General features: G+C 32.3%; 1 long non-coding RNA gene across 2 annotated transcripts; it reads left to right on the top strand.

The window, feature by feature from the left end:
• Positions 1–3120: 3120 nt before the first annotated feature.
• On the top strand, positions 3121–4260 carry LOC140695218 (uncharacterized). Of its 2 annotated transcripts, none has more exons than XR_012070912.1 (2): positions 3121–3262; positions 4178–4260. It is a non-coding gene; the product is annotated as an uncharacterized lncRNA (long non-coding RNA). The 2 variants fall into 2 exon arrangements; XR_012070913.1 differs by having other exon boundaries at positions 3144–3399.
• Positions 4261–26000: the final 21740 nt, after the last annotated feature.

Genomic DNA, 26000 nt, shown 5'->3' with positions numbered 1-26000 from the left:
GATTTGGTATTTCCTTTATGTTCATTTCTTTATCTTTCTGTGGCTTTATAAGTTTTCTTTTATTATCTTGGTTTTTTTCTGGCTTTGTGACTTCATTGTAAGATTTTGACTTATGGTTACCCTGTTTTGTATGTATATTGACCCATTACTATATCTGTTTATATTAACTGAAATGAATACAAACTCAAACGCATCATACAGAGAACAGAAACAAGAAGAAAATACTCTGTTTTGTCCTGTTTCATGCTCTGACACATAAAAATTTTGATGTCCTTTTTTACATCATATTTATACTGCTGTAAGTCATTATATCTATTGCCTTTCTAATTATGCCTTTCTCCTTTCTATAGCATCCTGCTTCTTTATTTTTAGAGTAGATGTTTCATTATTTCTTTTTCTGTTACCGAATAGTTTTAGTATTTGCTTTTGTGGAGATTATTTAACTCTCCTTCTATTCTAATGGATACCTTGCTTGATATGTTATATTAGATATCAGATTTCTTTCATTCTGGACTTTGAATTTGTCTTGCCACTGCCTTCTGCCTGTTGTATTTGTGTGGGAAACATTTTTCAAAATATAATGTATATAATTATATGTATGTAAAGAATAAGTTCAAATGAAGTAAACAAATTAGGAGAAAACCTATACGTTAAAAAACAGAAAACATTGATGAAGGAAATTAAAATTGATCCAAAGAAATGAAAAGATCTCTTATGTTAATGATGTGAAACAATGTGGTTGAAACAACCATACTTCCCAAATGAATCTACATTTAGTATGATTCATGTCAAAATACCCATGAGATTTTTCCATTAAATAGAAGAAATAATTTCAAAATTTATATGTAACCACAAAGATCTTCAGTTGCCAAAATAATCTTGAAAAAGAATTTAAATATAGTAGTGTAAAGTTCTCTGATGTTAAACAGTCCTACAAAGCTTTAGTAACTTAAACTACATGATACTCGCTCAAAAACTGACACCAATCAAAAGAAGAGAATAGAGTAACCAGATATATTCCCTCACACCTATGATCAATTAACCCATGAAAACGGAAGCAAGAGAATGAATTGAAGAAATGAGATTCTCCTCAATAAGTAGTGCTGGGCAGATTGAACAAGTGAAAGATAGATTAGAGTATTTCCTCACATTGTATACAATCAGTAAGCACAGAATTCCTTTCATTTATTAAGTTTACTTATATTCCTTGCACCTGTAATTTATAGATCTATGTTTAGAACTGTTGTTTCACTTATCAAATATATTCCTATTTTATTCTTTTTGGTATAAATTTACACACAATTGTTTTCCTAATTTCTCTTTCTGATAATGTTCTGTTCCTATATAAAAATGCAATTGATATTTGTTTATTGATTTTGTATTCTGCAAGTTTACTAAGTTTGTTCATTATTTCTAACAGTCACTGGAGGAGTGTATGGAGCTTTCTATCTAGGTATATTTAAGTCATCTGTAAAAATTTTACTGCTTGTTTACCAGTTGAATGCCTTTTATATTTTTTCTTGACTAGTTATTCTTGCTAGAACTTCTAGTAGTGTAATTTAGGACTTGTGAAATTGAGGTACTTTTCTTATTACTGGACCAGAGGAAAAATTTCCTGTATGTTAATATTGAACTTGAAGATAGTCATGAGTTTTTAATATATGGCTTTTATTATGTCTTGTCATATTCTATCTAGAGCGAATTAGTTAAGAATTTTTTTAAAAGTTAAGATCAGATCTGTTAATAATTTTCCTACATATTTTGAGATTGTTATTTTCCAATTATTTGTTATTTAACAGATGGTATCACATTTATTGATTTGTGTATGTTAAATAAAATTTATGAATCAGGATTAAGTCCAACTTAACTATACTTTATAATACTTATAATATGCCATGAATTCAACTTGCTAATATTTACACAGAATGGAATATACAAATACTGAAGGAAAAATTTACATTGTAAATTGAGTGAATATTTATTTATTTCAAAATTTTATCTCTCATTTTGAATTTGGCTTATGTTTAATGAAATTTATGTCTAAATAAAGAATACAAATTTTGGTAGAGCTGGATTTACTACAGTTTAGTGATACAAAACCTAGCTTTTATTAACAATTAGTGTACAAAACACTTGCCTTAAAATGCCGCATTATGCTAACAATGCCAACTGTTTCAGGTCTGAGAAACATATTGCTTCCTATAATGCATTACCTGGTCTTTTCCACCGAAACCCACATATACTGTTATTTCTTTGTTTTTGATTGTTTGTTTTCCCCTTAATGAAGGCACTGTTTATTGAACCCAGGATCTTGTTTATAAGTGTATTTATCAACCTCATTTTGGAACACTTAACAGAAGCCCCAAGAGTATGGATTATAAAGATGACAAGAAAATTTATTCCTTCTAGGACTGAAAAACTTCTGAGTGAAAGAATGGCAAAAGGTGATAATTCATGAATTACAAACAAAATAAATATGTTATTTGTTTTACTTATAGCACTGAATTACAATTTAAAACAAAAATTACCCCCTTAGGGATTTCTCAAGTTTGATTGATTACTTTAATCTATTTTTATTTCATAAATATTTACCATTTATTAATAAACATACCAAATACACTGATAATTATTCTGCTCATGTTTTGAATATAGAGCTACTTATTGTAAAGTAAACAGATAAATAACTACTTCCATTTCCAAATAAAATTGTTTCACTTTAATTACAAATTATAATGTAATAGGTATAAATTTTCTGTACAGGCTTAACACAAATTTCACTTTAAATTCCATAACTTTAAAATTATTTTATATATTTTGTGCATTATTTATACTCTGTTCATAAATCTGTTATAAATTTGTGTACAAAAGTATGGAGATTGGTTTTATTTCATAGACCCAAAAAATTAAATTATTTAAAAAGATTTTGTGGGGATAATATTTGCAGATCACACTATAAAAATAAGTATCCTATATGTTTCATTTTAACTGGATGAATGAGAAATAAACACTGGCTTAATGTTACACTTGAGTTGCTAGGAGACCAGTCGTTTTGTGATGTCGCATTTTCTCAAGTTGAGAACCATTGTGATGGCCTAGCAGTTTATCTGTGCAGGCCTGCCAGAACAGCATTTGTAGCTGCAGTGCTCAAAAACATGCAGATTAGAAAAGTAGCAGTAGAAAAAGTTATTTGAGATGACACCTGTTTCTTCAGAAATTCAAGATGTGTCTCATAAAGACGGACCAACTGGTTCAGGAAACTCTGGTAGATCTCTATTGTGTGATCAAACAATCTCTGGGGACTTGTCTTGAAGTCTATGTTTGAAGAAAATGCTTTTCAGACTTTGTCTGAAGAATCCTTGATAAAAAGACAATGTTACATACATTGTGTCTCAGAATCAGGTGAAGATAATGATTTTCGTTCTCTGACATTTCCAGGAAAACTCTGGAAAATGGCTGGGAGTGACCAATTTAAATCCATCTGGTGGGGTTATACTGGATCTTCCATAGTGATTGGTGAAGCTGTCTTTAAGAAGGAAGTGTTGGAACGATAGGCCCCTTTCAGATTATTTGAAACTGGAAGTATGAAAAGTTTACTTAGACAGCTTAACATTTATGGGTTTAGTAAATTGCGGCAGAATTTGCAAAAATCTTCTTGTCTAGCTGACTTTCTGGCAGAAGAGAAAGAAGTCTCTGTTTTAAGCAAGGAATTCAGTAATTGTAGTTATGACTTGGTAACGTATATATAAAATTTTATTTTGTATATCAAAATATGGTAATATAAATGTAAAGCAAGATTTTGAAATTCTATAAAACTACAAAGGCTGAAATTCTTTATTTTTTCTAAAAATTAAGACAGTGCCTTAACTATTCAAGATTATGCAAAACGTTCCTAGCAACTATGAATCTTAAAAGAAATCTAAATGAAGGTATTAAAGCTTTTTTTTAAAAAGTTGCTTTCACCGTTGCTGCAACTGCTAACTTCTTAAATTTGATGACTATTCTATTTAAATGTGTATATTCCAAATATGGAATTTCAAAATATAGTCAGCATTGTACACATTTTTATGATAATATCATTGCATAGTAAACGTGAAATCTGAGATTTTATAGGTTAGGCTTAATATAGTCTTGTGTTTTGTTTTAAAATATTACTAAAATTTTTCTCCTTTGGTTTTAGCTACAGTTCTGCCATAATCGAAATCTTAAACGAGGTTGTCCCCAGGTTTTAGTGAGAATAAAAAGAAGAGTTGTGAATAAAAATGGCTCTCTGGTATTTTCATTGGCTTAAGATTTCAAAAAGAAGCACTTTAAAGCAGAGGGTAATGTGCATAACCATAATTCTGGTTTTGTGGCTGACACTAGTGTAGAAAGTTCATTTTTACTTTCTGCAAATTTAAACATGCCTCTAATAAGAAAGCCGTCTACTAGCCACGTACTTGGTGATACAACTAACCTGATCAGAGGTGATTTTTCTCCTCCATCATCAATGTCATTTAGACCACCAGAACAATATTGCAGTGGATCAACGTGCTATTTTAAATCAGTTGACCACTGTCCACGGGCACTCTCAAAGCAGCTACAATGAAGCAAATGGCTGTGGTGTGAACTTCATTACAACTACAACTTCTAGTTCTCAGTAAAGCATCTTGTCTCCCATACAGAGCAATTATTTTGGACTAATGGTGGAGCCTTCTACTTTTCCAAAAAGATATCACAACATATCTGCCAATGAAGGTCTTTTCCTAAACTTCAACTGGGCGTACCCCACGGTTTCCAGTGCCAGTGATAGCTGATACATCAGCTACCTCTCTTTCAAGGCCAACTTATCAGCCAACCTCAGTTTATGAATGTCATGCTAATTACAACTGATCTAACAGAGGACTACCAGATTATGCAGGATAACAAAGATTAATATTGATTTGGCATATGTCAACAAATATCTGCAATTTTCTTATTTGAACAACAAACATAGATGTGTACCTGTATTTTCCTTATTTTTTTTAAAATAGAGTAAAGAGTTATACTGGAGACTAAGATAACATTTAAAGAAAAAAAGAGATATTTGATTGATATGATCATTTGATGGAACAATATGGGTATAATTTTAAATAATTTCTTGGAAGGAAGAATAGAAAATGGAAGAATTTGGAAAAAGAATATAACATGGAGAGAGGTAAAAGTACTAAGTGATTTCTGGTTCATCCTGGAAAGTATTAAAAGTGTAAAGTCAGGGTAGTTTGGAACGGATGATAAATGCAGGAACCGGCCCAGGGATCATGGTCTCTTTTATGTGAATCTTGGAATCATAAAGGTCACATGATGTAGTCTCGGATGGCACAATCAGAATGTGGTAGAATTTAAGAAGTAATTTTATCTATGGTCTTCTTTGTGCTGTTCTCAAAGCATTCCAATTGATGCTTTTTTTCCTGTCCTGAAGAATCTATGCTCTATTTTATAGTCAATAATTTATGTTGCTTTTATGTTCCAGCCAAAGGCAAGCTTACATCCTCAGGGTGGCAGTTAATGCCTTTCCAACTCTAAGCACACAAACTAAACATAATTTAGTCATTCCTTTATAGATCTGGCATCTGACTACCTTAGCATTTCTTTATGTTTCACTATTTCTGGAGATACATCGATTGAAACACTTGTCAAGAGAGTTAGCTCCAAACTCACAACTTTTGCTCCAGCTAATCCTTGGAGTTAGGATGTACTCCTTTTACCTACTAAGATTTTCCCAGTCCCAGCACAAAAACCACCTCCTCCAGATGTTTTCTGTCTATCCCCCTTTCCTTGTCTAACTTGGATAATAACACAGTAAGCAAAGCACATGCCACAGGATGAGTTTTAGTACTTAGTGAATGAAAAATACATGTTGAATTTAAGCAAAATCTACTTTCCTGAAACAACAAAACTCTCATAGTTTTCAAACTATTTCGTTATGGTCTATACACTTCACCAAAAACTAGCTGTTTTCATAGCACAAGGACTATTCATTCAAGACAGTAAGTTGAGGTAGGTACAAGAGGTAAAGTATTATTTTCCTTTTAATTCATGCCTCCAGAGACCTAAAGCATTCCATTCTCATTTGCTGGATTTTTTTCCTGTCTCTTCATCACCCACCCACACAAAAGCGCTGATTCTCTTCCCCTTACCAATAAGTATACTGCCTTCTAATTAATTTACTTCTTAGAATCAGAGCATTGTCCAGAAGAGACCGTGTCATTGCAAACATTTAATGCAGGAATATACACCCCACATAAATTGTGTCCTTTCTAACCTTCACACAGGAAGTACCTAAGTGGTACTAGACCCTTGGTTGGGGTGGTCGCATTCAGTAACCAAATTGCAATCTAAAATGTGTGGACTAGAACAAGGTGAGGGTGGTAGAATTAAAAATTTGTCCAACTGCAAGAATACCAAATGTATACAGATTTTAGGAAATATAAAATATTCATGGAAGACTTTGACTATTTCCCATTAATTTAAAATAAAAGGTGAAGCATTTTCAGAATGTGAAATACCCTGAAATGCTGGAAAATTGTTGGCAAGGTCAGGGAGCCTAAGGCTTCTGCTCACAATCATGCAGAAAGTGTCAGCTGATAAGACTGGAATGGCAACATTGAGTCCTGAAAATGTGTCACCATATGTGAATAAGCCTTTGATAATCTGGAGAATGGGCAAATGAGCCAGGGTAAGCTCTAGCAACATCTCACCAATATGACATCTACCAAGAGAAGAAAAGAGCCCATTTGCAGCAGGAGATCTGTGTCTGGACAGCAGTGGTTTCTCCTGAAATGAAACATCAAGCTTTTAAGTTTGTCAGCTGAACTATGATGGTGATTATTTTGTTGCTTACATTAGCAGTCTGGGGTTCAGATTGTCTGGTTCAGCAGGTAGTTTCCAGCTCTATTATCACACAGTGGGTCTTAATGTTATCATCATGACAAGTTTCTATACTGGTAAGTCAAAAGCTACACTTTAATTTCAAAATTAGAAATCCTAAAGAAGAATATTGTTTGTCCATCTGTAGTTTTCTACCTGGGAAAATCTAGACTATTGGCAAAAGTACAAAAGTTGACTGGTGTTTGAAAACTATACTCTGATCTCTGCCCACTGAATTCTTCATACTAAATACTACAAATATTTGTACCACTGTGTGTGTGTGTGATGATGGATTGTTAAGCTGTAACTAAGTTTGTCTTAGTTGAGTCATCAGTGAATTATTCCTCTGCATCTGGCAGAATCTCTGTGAATTAAGAATTTCATTGATCCACCAGGTTTTCTCCTGATCAGAGAGAGGTAGATTATCTTTCTCCCAGTATACTATTTGTTACATGTTTATTGAAACCCAAGCTAATGCTAGGGCCAAGCCACTGAACCCTTGAATTGGACAGAGGCATATACAAACTCCAGTCCCCAGAGCCCAGCACAGGACTGTGTCCCCCTTTTAATTTAAGCTTATATCAAATTTTTTTTTAATTCTCATTGTTGACACAACTTATTTTGTCTTTGAACACCCCTTGAATAATTTATAGAGACTGAACCGCTGATTTATTCCCTTTAAGCTACAAATTGCAATAACCTTTCTTTCCTTGGACTACCTGGATTAGAGTGAGTGTAGTCATCATTTTGAAAGCAGTCCTCAGTCCTGATAATGCAGAACCTTTACATTCTTTGCCCAGCGCTTGAGCGATAATGTATGTTGTGGATCTCAGTTATTATCCTCACATCCCATAATGCAACCATGAGAAAACAGCACATTGTTATCCAAAATCAAGTTTTTGTCAGTATTGCATTCCCATTGAAAAACAGTTAAGAATTGTAGGAGTTCTGAGATTTTAACATTCTGAGATTTTTAGCAACCTAGCATGTTCATTTCTTACAGATGCTCTTGTGGAAATGAGACTTTCGGTCTGAGACAGTGAACTTTATCACTCACAGTAAGAGCAGTCAGTTTTAAATTTGTATCCATTCCCTAATCTCAGATGAATACACGAAATGAAATGTTGTTGCCTACAGAAGCAGTGGGCTGTTAACATGAAGAAAGTTTAAGGCATGGCAAACACTAATTTTATTGGTATCCTTATGTATAATTTATTAGAATCACTTATTTATTAGTATCTTTACCTAGGATAAGTATATCATTACTAAAGTTTACTTGATGCAAAAAGAATCATGAGAAATGACATGGGAAAAAGTGACAATTGACTTTCCTTTTTTTCTTCCACTTTTATTGAGATATAAATTGCTTAAAACATTGTGCAAGTTTAGGTGCACAGGATAGTGATTTGATTTACAAGTATCATGAAATAAATATCATAGCAACTTTAGGGAGAATTCATTATCTCATATAGATAAAATTGTAAAGTAATACAATGTGTCTTTTGGTTGTGATGAGAAACATTATGGTCTACTCTCTTAACAACATTGATATAGAACATAAAGCAGTATTAATTTTAATTTTCATGTTATTACGGTGCATCCCTAGAACACGATTATTTTACGGCTGGATGTTTATAGCTTTTGAGTACATTAATCAAATCCTCCTTTCCCAAACCCTGCCTCTGTTAAATACAAATCTAATTTTTTTCTATGTGTATGTTTGTTTGTTTTTGAAGTGTATTTTAATCTAAAACACTGTGTTAGTTTCTCTTACACAACATACTCTTTGCTGTTTTTAATATAATTCAAACAGATCACCAGAATATATCTAGATATGTTATGTTGCTATTTAAAATATTCAATAGTTATTGGCTATTTCCCATATAGTACATTTCTTGTCCCTGACTCATTTAATTTGCAACTGGAATATTTTCTTTCTTAATTTCCTCAAATTTTCTTTTCCACACCCCATTTCCCTCCTTCTTGTGAACAACCTCTTTCTTTCTATATCTATAATTCCTTTTCTGTGTTGTTATGTTCATTTGTTATAAATTCCAAATATGAGTAAAATCATTCACCATTTGTCATTCAATTTCTGACTTAATTCACTTAGCATATTATCCTCTTGGTCAACCCATTTGTTGCAAATGGCAAGAACTTATTTTTACAGCTGAGTAATAACCCATTGTATTTTTATGTGTGTGTGCATATATATATATATATATATATATATATAAATTTTGTGTGTGTATATATATATATAAATTAATCTGTACTTAAGATGGGTAGATATATATAGTATAAACACACATCTTCTTTATCCATCATCTATTGATGAGCAATTAATTTGCTTCTATATCCTGTCTATTGAGGATAATGCTGCAGTGAATATAGGGTTGAATTTATCTTTTCTAATTCGTGTTTTATTTTCTTGGAATAAGTATCCCGATATGTATATTTTGGATTATATTTCATTATTACTTTTTATTTAAAGCTCCATGTTGTTTTCCACAGTGGCATCAGATATTTACATTCACACCAGCAGTGTATCAGGGTTGTTTCTCTTACATCCTAACCAACAGTTAAGTTTGTTATCTTTTTGATAATAGTCATTCTGCCAGGAGCAACATAAAATCTCACTGTGTTTTGGACTTGCATTTTTCTGATGTTTAGTGATGTTGAGTAGTTTCATGTGCCCGGTGGTTACCTTTCGCCCACTGTATATTCATTTTTTGTAATGGGCTTAATGACCATAATTGTCTGATTTCATTTTCAGGCATTCTGTTGTGTTCCATTATTCTGTATGTTCTGTGCCACTACCATATTCGTTTTAATACTGCAGCTTTGTATTATAGTTTAAAATCAGGGACAGTGATACATCTTCTTTGTTTTTGTTAAAGTTGTTTCTCTTTTTAGTTTGTTTCTTTTCTTTCCTTTTTTTTTAAGTGATTTCATCTCTTTTGGGTTTACATGTAAATTTTAGAATTATTTTTTGTAAGTTTCTGAAAATGCCCTTGGTATTTTGAAAGGCACTGAATTTAATTTGTGTATTTCCATGGCTTATTCTGTCATTTAAACAATATTATTTCCTCATCTATGAACAAAGTATATTCTTTCATCTGTTTGCATTATCTTCAATTTCTGTTATAAATATTTTATAGATTTCTGAGTACAGGTCTTTTACCTCCTTGGTTGGATACATTTCTTGATTTTTTTTTTTGTAATGCAGTTGTAAATGTGATAGTTCCCTCACTTTCTCTATCTGTTAGCTTGTTGTTAGTGTGTAGAAATGCAAGATTTCTGTATGTTAAATTTACATACGGAAAGCTTACCAAATGCAATGATAAGCCCTAGTTGTTTTGTGGCATCTTCTTTAAGATTTCTGTTTAAAGTATGTAATCTGCAAACAGACACTTTTGCTCCTATTCCTAATTAGCTATATTTTATTTACTTTTATTTTGGATAGCTATGGCTAGAATTTCCATACTATACTGAATTAAAGTGGTAAGAGTGTGCATTCTTGTCTTCTTCCTGCTTTTATTGGAGATGCTTTCAGCTTTTAATCAGTGAGTGTCATGTTAGCGGAGTTCTTGTCATATATGACCTTAACTGTGTTGAGGTGTGTTTCCTCATGTCCACTTTGAGGAGGAATATATTCATAAATAGATACTGAATTTGTCAAAACATTTTATGACTCTATTTAGGTGACCATATAATTTTTATTCTTCAGGTTGTTTGTGTGGTGTATCATACTCATTAATTTGTGGGTATTGAATCACTTTGCATCCCTGAAATAAATGGACTTAATCATAATGCATAATCCTCTTAATGTATTGTTTGATTTGCTAACAATTTAGTGGTGTTTTTGCATCTATGGTTACTAGTAGTATGTAACCTGTAATTTTTGGAGATATTTGTTCCAGTTCTAGCAGAAGTGTGATACAGAAATGTGGGATAGAAAGCCTCCCATCCTCTCGAAATTTTTGGAATACGCTGAGAAGTATAGTTAATAGCTCTTCTCTAAATGTTTGTCAGAAATCATCTGTGAAGCTGTCTAGGCCTGGAATTTTGTTTCTACAGAGATTTTTTTAAATACTTATTCAATTTCATTAGTGATAAACTGTTCATGTTTTCTTTCTCATTCCATTCTGGAGATTAAGTCTTTCTAAGAAATGGTCCGTTTATTCTAGGGTTGCCATTTTATTGGTATATAATATGTTGTATCATCATATGATGTTTTCTATTTCTTTGATATAAGTTGTAATTTCTCATTAATTTCTGAGCTTATTAATCTGTAACTCTCTTTTATGCTCATGTGTCTGGTTAAAGTTTATCAACATTATTTATGTTTCAAAAGCCATTATTTAGATTGATTAAATGTTTATATTTTTAATCATTATTTTATTTAATTATATTCTGTCCTTTCAGCTGGCTTTCCTTCTACTAACAAGTTTCTTTTTATTATATTGATATGTCTTTTGGTGGTAAGAATATGTTATAAGAGAGAGATGTTTCTTATTTATATAAGTGGGATTATTTTGCTATAAACATCCCTATTAATACTGTTTTTGTTATACCCCATGGATTTTGTTTTTGCTGTCATTTATCTTTATATATTTTTTATTTGATTTCTACAACAATCCAGTTGTTGTTAATAATGTTTGTTTTACCCTCCACACTTTAGTATTTTTCTCAGGTTTTTTCTTTTTATAAATTTCTATTTTCACAGAATCCATAAGTTTCTTCACAAAGCAATGAGAAAAATAATAAAATTTGAACATATATCTGAAAGTCCCAAATTTTCTAAAATTATTTTGAAAAATGAATGAAGCTGTAGGTATTACCCTCCCTGAGTTTAGAACATACTACAAAGTTACAGTAATCAATTCATCAAAATATGGCACTTATAGAAACACAGAGATCAATGGAACAAAATAAAGAGTCTGAAAATAAACCCACACACTATGATCAGTTAGTCTATAATGAAGGAGAAAAGAGTATAAAATGGAAAAAAGGCAGTCTCTTCAAAAAGTAGTTCTGAGAAAACTGGACTGTACATGTAAAAGGAAGATGAAAAAGTACTTCCTTCAATAGTACAAAAGAATGAGATAAAAATGGATTAATTACCTAAATGTAAAGCATGAAACTATAAAATATTTGACCAAGAACAGGAACAGAACTGACTTTGAGATAAATCATAGCAATCTTTATTTTTGATCTGTCTCCAAATTAAAAAAAAAAGGAAAACTAACAATTACAGTTTTTAGTTTACTGAGGAAAAAATAGATGTATTCTGCGATAAAGGGATTCTATTTCTTTTATAAGTGTGAAATGCAAAAACTTTTGCAGAGCAAAGGAAAACATCAACAAGACATATGATAACAGACAGAATAGAAGGAAAAATTTCAGACAATGAGAACAATAAGATGTTAAAATCCATAATATATATAGCATATTAGACTCAATATTTAAAAATTAAAGACCTCAAATTAAAAACAGTTGAAGAATCTTCATGGAAACTTTTCAAAAATAGACATGTGGATGATTTTTAGACTGATATAAAGAAACATAACTTTGCTATTCATTAGGAAACCATAAATCAAAACCAGAATGAAATAATCTTACAGCAACCAAAATGGCTATTAACAAAATATCTACAAATGACAAATATTAATAAGAATGTCTATAAGAGGGAACCCAGGAACAATGATGGTGGAAATATAAATTGATGCATCCACTAGTGTAAAAGTGAGGACGGTGCACAGAAAACTAGAAAAAGAAGCATTATATTTTGCAGCAATTCCAGTTTTTGGTATAAATCTGAAAAAAATGTAAACATTAACTTAAAGGATATATTACCCCCAGTGTTCTTAACATCATCATTTATAGTAGTCAGGGGTAGAAGCACAACTCAACTGCCCATCAACAGATGATTGGCTGAAATAGATGTGAGATATAGATAACATAATAAATACTTCATCATTGTATAATAAAAAGTAAAATTCTGCCATTTGGAACAATGTGACTGGACCCAGAGGGTGTTGCACATAGGAAAATAAGTCATACAGGGAAAAACACTCTACGTTGTAACTTAAATTAGGAAAATAAAGATATAAGTGAAACAATCATAAGAAAACAAAAAAAGAATCACATATATATGTGTAGTGTACCAAGTAGTGGTTTCCTGTGGGGAAAGGGTAGAAGGATGGAGAAGACAGAAATGTTGAAGCTACAATTAATAAATTAGAGAACCAAAAGTACTATATTTACAGCACAGAGAATTATTTTAATAATTTAATTGATTTTAAAGAGATTATAGGGATATATTTTAGTAAAATGTGCATGTAGGTTGGTAAAACATTGAAGAAAAGAACCCAGGAAATTCAAAATATTTTGTAGTACTATGATATTAAGGGAAGTGATTTGTTCACTTTCTTTAGTGTTCTTATAATTTCCTAATTAGAATTTAAGCTTTTAGTTGTAAAACTATATAATTTCAAATGTGACACTAGTTGAAACTATTTTTGTCTCTCCCCTTACATCTACAGTCAGTAAAACGTTCACATCTGAACAAAAATAACTTCAACACAAAACAATACTCCAGAACGCATGTGAACAGGTGAAGTTCGGTGGACTAAAACACACAAAGGAGGCTGAACTGAGGGAAGACCAGAGTTGGTGTCTGCAACCAAGGCCCCCTGAATAGGATATCTGAGTCCATAAATTCAAAGAACCCAGTAGAAACAGGATCTCAGTGGATCACGCAGATTCGGCCTCCAAATGCACCAGTACTCATGGTCACAGTTAATTAGGAGGGAGCCACAATGGAGACAGAATTTCCATCTTTCGGACACTGAGAGATTCATGAAACTGTCCCTACTCTCCATTCACAGTGGTGGAGACAAGTTACCTTGCAACACTGGACATGGCAAAGGCACTTGCCTGATTCCAAATACCCACCTTTCTTTACACCTTTCCTCAATGTGTACACTGATTCTCAAGGGATATCAGATAAAAGGAAGGGTTCTCCTTCCCAGTGACAACAGTGGCATTAACTATCAGAGAATTCTAAGAAGTGACAATGAAAGCACATCTTTTATCCACACAGTAGCGTCAGGAAAGTGCTATTTTAAAATGTTATCAGAGGTAGCTCAGGTTAGTAAAACCAATAATTGTACAATATTGCAAGCTACCAGAAAACAAAACAAGGACTCCAACTCCCAATCTGTTATTTAGTGTCATCAGAGCAATAATCTATCAAGATCAAGACCAATCACAGTAACTTTATAGGGCACGCTAACACAGATAGACACACACAGACACCGTCACAGACACAGACACAGAAGCACAAGCACACACACCTGCACACACACACACACACACACAATGTCAATCCTGCAGGAAACAAAGTTAAAGTAATTGTCTATTGCCATATAATCAATAGAGAATCCAAATAGCTGTCATACAGAATCTCAATACAACAAACAAAACTGAGAAAGCAATTTAGTGAGCTCAGGAATAAATGAAATGATGAAAAGAAATACATTACCAAAGAGACTGAAAATATAAAATAATCAAACATTATTGGAGGACCTGGAGAACTTAATAAATGAGATGAAGGATGCAACAGAAAGCATTCGAGGTAGAATGTCTTTGTGGAAGAGAGATTAGCAAACTCACCAATGAAAAACTAGAAATGATAGGAGAGGGCAGAGATTCAAGATATTTAAAAGTGGGGAAATTCTACAGTAGCCATTGTCTTCCTCAGGAAGTGCACATTAGTGTGGAATCCTGGAGGGGGTAGAAAGTTAGAAGGCAGCTGATGGTTTATTAAAAGAAGTAAAATTGATAACTTCCCGAACCTGTGCAAGGAACTGATATACAAGTCCATGAACCAACAAAACACCAATAACTTTAAGACAAAGGGACCTCCTTCAAGATACGTCATATGCAAATTGACAAGACAATGTCAGAGTGAAATTTTAAAGGCAGCCAAAAAAAGTTATGATAATCTACTAAGGAACCCCCATTAGGCTATCAGCAGATTTCTGAGCAAAAAACATACGCCAAGCGTAAATAAGATTGTATTTTCAAACTACTGGAATAAGAAATCACTCACCCAATAATACTTACACTGTTATCACTTACATATAAAGTGAAAGTAAAGACTTTAACTAACAAACCTGAATGAGATGAAAAAGCAAAACCGAGACACCTTATAAGAGGTGTAGAATAGAAGTCTTCTAAGAAATATAAAATGGCAAAAATATGCAAAACATTGACCAAATGCTAAGGAGAGACCACGAGAAACTTTCAACACTTTCTTTGGGTATGTTCTTAAATGCTACTATACTATATGGATTAAAGAGTGAAAAAGAGGTAATCAGGGGCAATAAATATAGATACTTCAAACTGGTAGCATGTTCACAAGAGTAAAAGAAATAATTTGAAACAGTAGTCATAAAAATTAAAGTGTAAAATAAAACAATATTAAAGGAAGATGCTATCAGCGGAAAAAGGACTAAATTATACAGGATATGTTTTATTTTTATTTGAATTACAGTAGATGTAAAATATTGTGTAGTTTCAGATGTACAGTGTGGTGATCCCAACCACTTTGTAGATTATATTGCACTATGAATTATTACAGTAATTGTAACTTACAATTATTTTAAGCTATTGTATATAATTCCATATTCTATACAGATTATCCTTCTTGCTTCTCTATTAATGTATACTTCTTTGTATCTGTCAATGTCCTACCATTGAATTCTCTTTCCCTTCCATTTTGGTAAACATAAAATTTTTCCCATATCTTTGAGTCTGCTTAAGTCTTGTCTATCTAATCTCTTTACCACTCGATCATGTCTCTATCTATCTATCTATCTATCTATCTATCTATGTATCTATCTATCTATCTATCATGTACGTATGTATCTATACTTCTATTTTTCTGTCATCTGTCAATAGATAGCTATACAAAGATGTACACAGATATTTGTTATACTTTAGACTCCACGTATAAATTAAAATATATAGTTTTGTCTTCGTCTAAGTTACTTCACTAAGCACAACATTTACTAAGTCCTCTCATGATGCTGAAATAGCTATGTGTTATAGATTTTCATGGCTGAGAAATATTTATTGCATATTTACAGAAACATCATTTCTTCTTAAGTCCATAGTCTGCTGTGGACTCTTGGATTTCTTCCCTGTCTTGCATATTATAAACAGTACTGCTTTGAAAATTGGTTTTTCTAAATTTAGGGTGTTTTTTTCCCAGATATTTCCTAGGAGAGGTATTACTGGGTCATATGGTAGTTAACTTCTTAGTTTTTAAACAAATCTGAATACTGTTTACCTTAGAAGTTGTACCAATTTACATTACTACCAAGAGTATACAAGAGATTTCTTACCTCCACATCATCTCCAACACTTACTATTTGTAGACTTTTTGATAATAGCCGTTTGACCAGTGTGAAGTTATACCTCATTGTGGTTTGATTTGCAATTATGTAATAATTAGTAATGTTGTGAAATTTTATCACTTGCCTGTTACTCATCTGAATGTTTTCTTTGGAAAAATATTAACTCAGGTACTCTGCTCTTGTTTTTGATTGGGTTTTTGTTTTTCACCTTGAGTTATGTAACATAAATCAATGTTACATCTATTAACCTACATCTACTAACCCATGGTCACTTGCATTGTTTGCAAATATGTTCTCCAATTACACAGGCAGTGTTTTCATTTCATTGATAGTGTCCTTATCTGTGCAGAATTTTTCAAGATTCTTTAGGTCCCACTTGCTTATATTTGCTTTTATTTCTTTTGCCTTAGGAGACTGATACAAGAAAATATTCCTATGATGTATATACAATAGTGTATCACCTATATTCCCATCTAGCAGTTTTATAGTATCATAGTTTCTCCTTTTTCATTTATTATATTGTTTGTGTTCTCTCTCTTTTCTTGTTGGTGAGTCTGTCCAGAGATATGTCAATTTTGTTTACTATTTCAAAAAAAGATTGATTGATTTTTCTATTTTTTAATCTCTATTTCAATTATTTCTTCCTTGATCTTTACTTTTTCCTTCTTTCTTTTGACTTTTGATTTTGTTTGTTCTTCTTTTCCTGATTTGTTTACATAGAACGTTTGATTATATATTTGAAATTTTTCTTCTAATTTGAGGATGGCCTTGCCACTATGAACTTCACTCTTAAGCCTGCTTTAACAGTATTCCATAGACTTTGTGTAGTGTATGTCATATCTCTCAAGATATTTTTTAATTTCTTCTTTTACTTCAGCACCTGACCCCCTTGTTTAAGTACCATGTTTTTTCATCTGGATTCTGTTATTTTTTCTCCCTGCTTTTCTGTGATTGTTTTCTAGTTTCATGGTATTATACTCAGAAAAGATGCTTAAATTAATTTTTATCTAATTAAATTTTTTGAGGCTTCTTGAGTGCCTGAGTATGTAATCTTTCATAGAAAATATTCCTTGTGAACAGGAAAAAAATGTATATTCAGTTTTGGGGAGAAGAACTGTTTTGAAAATATCAATCATCTCCAAATATTTTATTATGTATTTTAGTATCTTTGTCCCCTTATTAATTTTCTGTGTGAAAGGCCAGTCCAGTGATGATAATGGGGAGTTATAAACTCCTACATTGATTCTGTTCCCAGAGATTTCTCTATTTTATATATTAGTGTTTCTTTTATGTATTTAGGTTCTCCTATACAGAGTGCATATATCTTAATGATTATAATATCCCCATTTTGATTTGCTCCTTTAATCATTATATCATGTCCTTTTTTATCTTTCTCTATGGCCTTTTTTGTAAAGTCTCATTGTGTGAAGTCAGTACTGCTTGTCCTGTTTCTTGTCATGTGCATTTGCATGGAATATATTTTTCTACCTTCTGACTTTCAATTGATGTGTGTTCCTCTTACTATAGTGGGTCTCCTCTATGCTTCATAATGTAGGGTCTTGTTATATTATCCCATCTGACAATAAATATCTTTTGATTGAAGCACTAAGTCCATTAACATTTGTGATAATTATTGATAGACATGTTTATTTCCATACTGAACTTCATTCTCTAGTTGATTTGGTATTTTCTTTTTGTTCATTTGTTTTTGTTTTTGTGGCTTGATAAGTTTTCTTTTATAATCTTGGGTTCTTTTTGGCTTTGTGACTTCATTGTATGCTTTTGACTTATAGTTACCTTGTTTTGTATGCATATTGACTTGTAATATATTTGTTTAATTTAACTGATAAGAATACAAATACAAACCCATACAACAGAAAACAGAAACAAGAAGAAAACACTCTTTATTTTCCTGTTTCATTCTGTGACCCTTAAAAATTTTGATCTCTTCTTTTACAACACCATATTTATTCTGTTGTAAGTCATTATAGATATTGCCTATATAATTATGACTTCCTCTTTTCTATAGCATACTGCTTCTTTTTTATTTATAGTAGATCTTTCTTATTTCTTTTTCTCTTGCTAAATTCTTTAAGTATTTGCTTGTGTGGAAGTTATTTATCTCTCCTTCTTCTAAAAGATAGCCTTGCTTGGTAAAGTATCTTAGATTACAGATTTCTTTCATTCAGGATTTTGAATCTGTCTTGCCACTACCTTCTGCCTGCTGTGTTTGTGTAGGAAACGAGGTTACAAATATTATGTATATAATAATATATATATGTAAAGAACACATATAAATGAAGTTAACAAATATGGTGAAAACCTATACGTTAAAAAACAGAAAACATTGATAAAGGAAATTAAAACAGATCCAAAGGAATGAAATGATCTCTTATGTTAATGATGTGAAACAATGTGTTTGAAACAACCATGCTACCCAAAGGAATCTACATTTTGTGTGATTCATGTGAAAATACCAATGAGATTTTTCCAATAAATTGAACAAATAATTTTAAAATTTATATGTAACCACAAAGATCTTGAGTTGCCAAAATAATCCTGAAAAAGTTTATTAAATCTAATGGTGTAAAATTCTCTGATGTTAAGCAGTCCTACAAAACTTTAGTAATTAAAACAAAATGATACTGGCTCAAAAACAGACACCAATCAATAGAAGAGAATCGAGCAACCAGATATAATCCCTCACACCTATGATCAATTAACCCATGAAAAAGGAAGCAAGAGTATAAAATTAAGAAATGACATTCTCCTCAATAATTACTGATGGGGAGATTGAACATGTAAAAGATTGATTAGAATATTTCCTCACATTGTATACAATCCATGAGCACACAATATCTTTCTATTTATTTTGTTTACTTATATTTCTTGCACCTGTAATATATAGATCTTTGTTTAGAACTTTTATTTCACTTATCAAATTTATTCCTATTTTATTCTTTTTGGTATTAATTTACACACAATAGTTTTCCTAATTTCTATTTCTGATAATGTTTTGTTACTATACAAATATGCAATGAATATTTGTATATTGATTTTGTATTCTGCAAGTTTACTAAGTTTGTTCATTATTTCTAACAGTCACTAGAGGAGTCTACGGAGTTTTCTATGTATGCATAATTATGTCATCTGTAAAAACTTCACTCTTTTATTACAAGTTGAGTTAATTTTATATTTTTTCTTGACTAGTAAGTCTTCCGAGGACTTCTAGTAGTGTAATTTAGGACTTGTGAAAATGAGCTACTTTTTCTTATTACTGGACCAGAGGAAAAGTTTCCTGTATGGTAACATTGAATTTGATTTAAGTCATGGGTATTTCATGTATGGCTTTTATTATGCTTTGTTACATTCTATCTAAATCGAATTAAATAATATTTTTATAAAAATTTAAAGATCAGATCTGTCAATAATTTTCCTATATATTTGGTGATTGTTATATTTGAATTCTTTTTTTTTAAAAGGATAGTATCACATATGTAAATTCGTGTATATTAAATAATATTTATGGATCTGGTCAAAATCCAACTTAACTATAGTTTATAATACTTATTATATGCCATGTATTCAGGTTGCTAATATTTATATAGAATGGGATTTACAGACACTGAATGAAAAATTTACATTGTAGCTTTAGGGTACATTTATTTATTTAAATATTTTATCTCTCATTTTGAACTGGGCTTATGTTTAATGGAATTTATTTCTAAATAAAGAATATAACTTTTGGTAGAACTGGATTTACTACTCTTTTTTGATACAGAACATAGCTATTATTTACAATTAGTGCAAAAGACACTTGCCTTAAAATGCCGTAAAATAATAAAAATGCCAACCGTTTCAGGACTGAGAAACATATTGCTTCCTAAAATGAATTACCTGGTCTTTTACACCCCAAATGACACATAGGATTATATCTTTGTTTTCTGATTGTTTGTTTGTTTGCCCCTTAATGGAGGCAATGCTTATTGAACCCAGGATCTTGTGCATAAGTTTATTTATCAACATCATTTTGGAACAATTAACAGAAGCCACAAGAGTATGGATTATAAAGAAGACAAGAAAATTTATTACTTCTAGGGACTGATAAACCTCAGAGTGACAGAATGGCAAAAATAAACATTTGTAAATTTACAATAAGATTCTCTCTTTTGAAATAATATTGTAGAATATTAAATTACTTTTGCTTCAATTAAACCATTGAATTACAATTTAAAACAAAAGTTCCCCCTTTGGGATTTCTTAAATTAGATTGATTATTTTAATATTTTATTTCATAAATATTAACCATTTTTATATACATACCATATAAACACATATTTATTCTTCTGATGTTTTGAATATAGAGGTACATATTCTAAAGTACACAGATAAATACCTGCTTCCAATACCAAATCAAATTATGTTTCACTTTAATTACAAATGATATTGAAATCGTTATACATTTTCTGTACATGTTTTAGGCAAATTTCAGTTAAAATTCCTAAACTTTAAAATTATTTTATATATTTTCTGCATTATTTATACTCTGTTCACTAATCTGTTATAAATTTGTGTACAAAAGGAAGGAGATTGGTTTTATTTAATAAACCCCAAAATTAAATTTTATAAAAAGATTTTTTTGAGATAATATTTGCAGATTACTCTATAAAAATAAGCGTCTTATATGTTTCATTTTAACTGGATGAGTGAGAAGTAAACACTGGCTGAATGTTACACTTGAGTTGCTAGGAGACCAGTTGTTTTGTGATGTCACAGCTACTCAGGTTGAGAACCACTCTGATGGCCTAACAGTTTATCTGTGTAGGATTGCCAAAGCAGTATTTGAAGCTGCAGTGCTCAAAATCATTCAGATTAGAAAAGTACCTGTAGAAAAAGTTATATGAAATGGCACATGTTTCTTCAGAAATTCAAGAGGTGTCTCATAAAGATGGACCAACTGGTCAAGGAAACTCCGGTAGATCTTTATTTTGTTATCAAACATTCTCTGGGGATTTGGACTTGAGGTCTATGATTGAAAAAAATGCTTTTTAGACTTTGTCTGAAGAATCCTTGATTTAAAGGCCATGTTACATACATTGTGTCTCTGAACCAGATGAAGATAATGATTTTCGTTCTCTGACATTTCCAAGAAAACTCTGGAAAATGGCTGGGAGTGACCAATATAAACCCATCTGAAGGGATGATAATGGAACTTCCATAGTGATTGATGAAGATGTCTTTAAGAAGGAAGTTTTGGAAATAAAGGCCCCTTTCAGAACATTTGAAACTGGAAGAATGAAAAGTTTACTTAGACAGCTTAACCTTTATGGGTTTAGTAAATTGCGGCAGAATTTACAAAGATCGGTATTTCTAGCAGACTTTCTGGCAGAAGAAAAAGAAGTCTCTGTTTTAAGCAAGGTATTCAGAAACTTTAGTTACCACTTCGTAACTTATATATAAAATTTTATTTTATACATCAATCTATGGTAATATAAATGTAAAGCTAGATTTTGAAAATTGTATAAAACTACTAAGGCTAAAATTCTTTATTTATTCTAAAAAATGAGGACAGTGACTTAAGCATTCACATTATAAGAAACATTGCTTGCAACTATGAATTTTATCAGAAATCTAAATAAAGGTATTAAAGCTGCTTTTCAAAAGTGGCATTCACCATTACTGCAAAAGCTTGTTTCTTAAATTTGATGACTATACTATTTAAATGTGTATTTTCCAAATAAGGAACTTCAAAATATTGTCAGTAATGTTCATATTTTGATGATATTATCTTTGCATAGTAAATGTGAAATCTGAGGTTTTATAGGTTAGGCTTATTATACTGATGTATTTTGGTATAAATTATTACTGAAATCTTTCTACTTTGGTTGTAGCTGCAGTTCTATCATAATCCAAATGTTAAACGAGGCTGTCCCCAGGTTTTAGTGAGAATAAAAAGAAGAGTTGTGATTAAAAATGCCTCTCTGATATCTTCATTGGCTGAAGATTTCAACAAGAAACACTATAAAGCAGTGGGTAATGTGGATAAACATAGTTCTGATTTTGTGGGTGACACTACTGGAGACAGTAAATTTTTACCTTCTGTAAATTTAAACATGCCTCTAATAAGAAAGCCCTCTACCAGCCACATAATTGGTGACACAACTACCCCGATCAGAGGTGATTTTTCTCCTCCATCATCAGTGTCAGTTAGACCACCAGAACAAATTGCAGTGAATCAACGTGCTATTTTAAATCAGTTGACCACTGTCCACGGGCACTCTCAAAGCAGCTACATTGAAGCAAATAGCCGTGTTGTGAACTTCATTATAACTACAACTACTACTTCTCAGTACAGCATCTTTTATCACATACAAAGGAATTATATTGGACAGATGATGGAACCTTCTATTTTTTCAAATAGATATTACAACATATCTGCCAATGAAGGTCGTTTTTCTAAACTTCATCCAGGGAGCAACCCACGGTTTCCAGTGCCATTGATTGCTGATACATCAGCAAAATCTCTTTCAAGGCCAACTCATCAGACATATTCAGTTTATGAACGTCATCCTAGTCACAACTGATCTACCAAAGGACTATCAGATTATTAAGGATAAAAAAGATTAAAATTGATGTTGAACAAATATCTGCAATTTTATTATTTCAACAATATACATAGATGTCTGCCTCTAATTATCTTATTTTTTTAAATAGTGTTAAGAGATAAATGGGAGACTAAGCTACAATTTAAAGATAAAAAGAGATACTTGATTGATATGATCATTTAATGGAACAATATGGTAGTTAATTTAAAAAAATTCTTGTAAGGAAGAAGAGAAAATGGAAGAATTTGGAGGAAGACTATAACATGGAGAGAGGGAAAAGTACTAAGTGGCTTCTGGTTCATCCTGGAAAGTATTAAAAGTGTTAAGTTAGGATTGGGTGGAAGGAGATAAATTCAGAAACCAGCCCAGGGATCATGGTGTCTATTATGTCATCCCTGGAATTATTAATGTCACATGATGTAGTCTCAGTTGGCACATTCAGCATGTGGTTGAATTTAAGATGAAATTTTATCTATTGTCTTCTTTGTTCTGTTCTCAAAGCATTCCAATTGTTGCTTTCATTCCCTGCCCTCAAGAGTCTACACTATATTTTCAGTCGATACTTTATTTTGTTTTTATGTTCCATCCAAAGACAAGCTTACGTCCTCAGGGTGGCTCTTAATGCCTTTCCAACTCTACGCACACAAACTGAACTTAGTTTAGTCATTCCTTTATAAATCTAGCATCTGACTACCTTGGCATATCTTTATGTTTCACTGTATATGGAGATAAATCCAGGCAAACGCTTGTCAAGTATGTTAGCTGCAACCTCACCACTTTTGCTGCAGCTCATCCTTGGAATTTGGATGTCCTCCTTTAACCTACTTAGACTTTGCCAGTCTCAGTACAGAAACTACCTTCTTCAGAAGATTTCTGTCTATCCCCCTTTCCTTGTCTAACTGGGATACCAGCACAGTAAGCACAGCATTTGCCACAGGATGCATTTTAGTATTTAGTGAATGAAAAATACATGTTGAATTTAAGCAAAATCTACTTTCCTGAAACAACAAATCTCTCATGGTTTCCACAATATTTCGTTATGGTCTTTACTCTTCACCACAAACTAGCTCTTTCCATAGACCATGGACTAGTCACTCAAGACAGTAAGTGGAGGTAGCTACAGGAAACAAAGTATTATTTCCTTCTTAATTCATGCCTCCTGAGGCCTAAAGCATTCCATTCCCATTTGCTGGATTTTTTCCTGACTCTTCATCACCCACCCAACCCATAATAGCTGATTCTCTTCATCATTTTAATAACTATACTGACTTCTAATTAATTTACTTCTTAGAATCAGAGCTTTGCCCAGAAGAGACAGTGCTAATGCAAACATTTAATGTAGGTTTATGCACCCCACATAACTTGTGCCCCTTCCAACCTTCACACAGGAAGTATCAAAGAGGTACTAGACCCTTGGTTGAGGTGGTCGTATTCAGTAACCAAATTGCAACCTAAAATGTGTGGACTAGAAGGAGGTGAGGGTGGTGGATTTAAAAATTTGTCCAACTGCATGAGTACCAATTTTCTGCAGATATTAGGAAATATAAAATATTCATGGAAGAATTTGTCTATTTCCTATTAATTTAAAATAAAAGGTGAAGGATTTATAGAATGTGAAATGCCCTGAAATGCTGGAAAAATTGTAGGCAGTGTCTGAGTGTCTAAGTCTTCTGCTCATAATCATGCAGCCAGTGTCAACTGATGACTGGAATGGCAACATTGAGTCCTGAAAATATGTCACCAGTTGTGAAGAAAGCCTTTGATAATCTGGAGAAAAGGCAAATTTGCCAGGGTAACCTCTTGCAACATCCCACCAATATGACCGTTTCCAAGAGAAGAAAAGAGACCACTTGCAGCAGGAGATCTGTGTCTGTACAGCAGTGTTTGTTCCTACAACAGAATCATCAAGCTTTTAAATTTGTCAGCACATCTCTGACCGTGGCTATGTTGTTGCTTACATTAAACGGCTGGGGTTCAGTTGGACTGGTTCAGCAACTATTTTCCACCTCTCTTATCAGACAGTGGGTCTTACAATGATCATCTTAACAAGGTTCTATACTGATAAGTCAAAAGCTACAGTTTACTTTTAAAATTAGAAGTCCTAAAGAAGAATATTGTTGGTTTCTCCATCTATAGTTTTCTACCTTGGAAAAGCTAGACTATTGGCAAAAGTAGAAATGTTGTCTGGTGTTTGAAATCTATCCTCTGAGCTCTGCCCACAGAATTCTTACCACTAAATACTACAAATCTGTCTGCCACTGTGTGTGTGTGTGAAGATGGATTGTTAAGCAGTAACTGAGTTTGTCTTAGTTAGGTCATCAGTAAATTATTATTCTGCAGCTTGCAGAATTTCTGTGAATTAATAGTTTCATTGAGCCACCAGATTTTCTTCTGATCAGGGAGAGGTAGATGATATTTCACTCAATATACTAATTGTTAACTGTTTATTGAATCCCGAGCTGATGCTAGGGCCAAGCCACTGAACCCTTGAATGGGACTGAGGCAAATATATTCTCCAGTCCCCAGAGCCCAGCACAGGACTGTGTCTCCTTTTTAATTTATGCTTATGTCTAATTTCTTTGTTCTTCTAATTCTCATTGTTGACACAACTTATTTTGGCTTTGATCACCCCTTGAATAATTTATAGAGACTGAACCACTGACTTATACCCGTTCACCTAGAATTTGTAATAACCTTTCTTTCCTTGGACTACCTGGAATAAAGTGAGCGTAGTCATCATTTTGAAAGCAGTCCTCAGTCCTAATAATGCAGAACCTTTACACTTCTTTGCCCAGAACTTGAGCAAGAATATTTGTTGTGGATCTCAGGGATTATCCTCTCATCCCCTAATGCAACCATGAGAAAACACCACATTGTTATCCAAAATCAAGGCTTTGTCAGTATTGCATTCCAATTGTAAAACAGTTAAGAATTGTAGGAGTTCTGAGATTTTACCATGCTGAGATTTTTAGCAATCTAGCATGTTCATTTCTTACAGGTGCTGTCGGGAGATGAGACCATCGGTAAGAGGCAGTGAACTATATCACTCACAGCAAGAGCAGCCAGTTTTAAATTTGTATCC

Source organism: Vicugna pacos, unplaced genomic scaffold, assembly GCF_048564905.1.
Source record: "Vicugna pacos unplaced genomic scaffold, VicPac4 scaffold_191, whole genome shotgun sequence".
NCBI classification, from domain to species: Eukaryota; Metazoa; Chordata; class Mammalia; order Artiodactyla; family Camelidae; genus Vicugna; species Vicugna pacos.
Note: the sequence above shows the minus strand (reverse complement) of the source record. Positions and strands in the feature narration are given on the sequence as shown.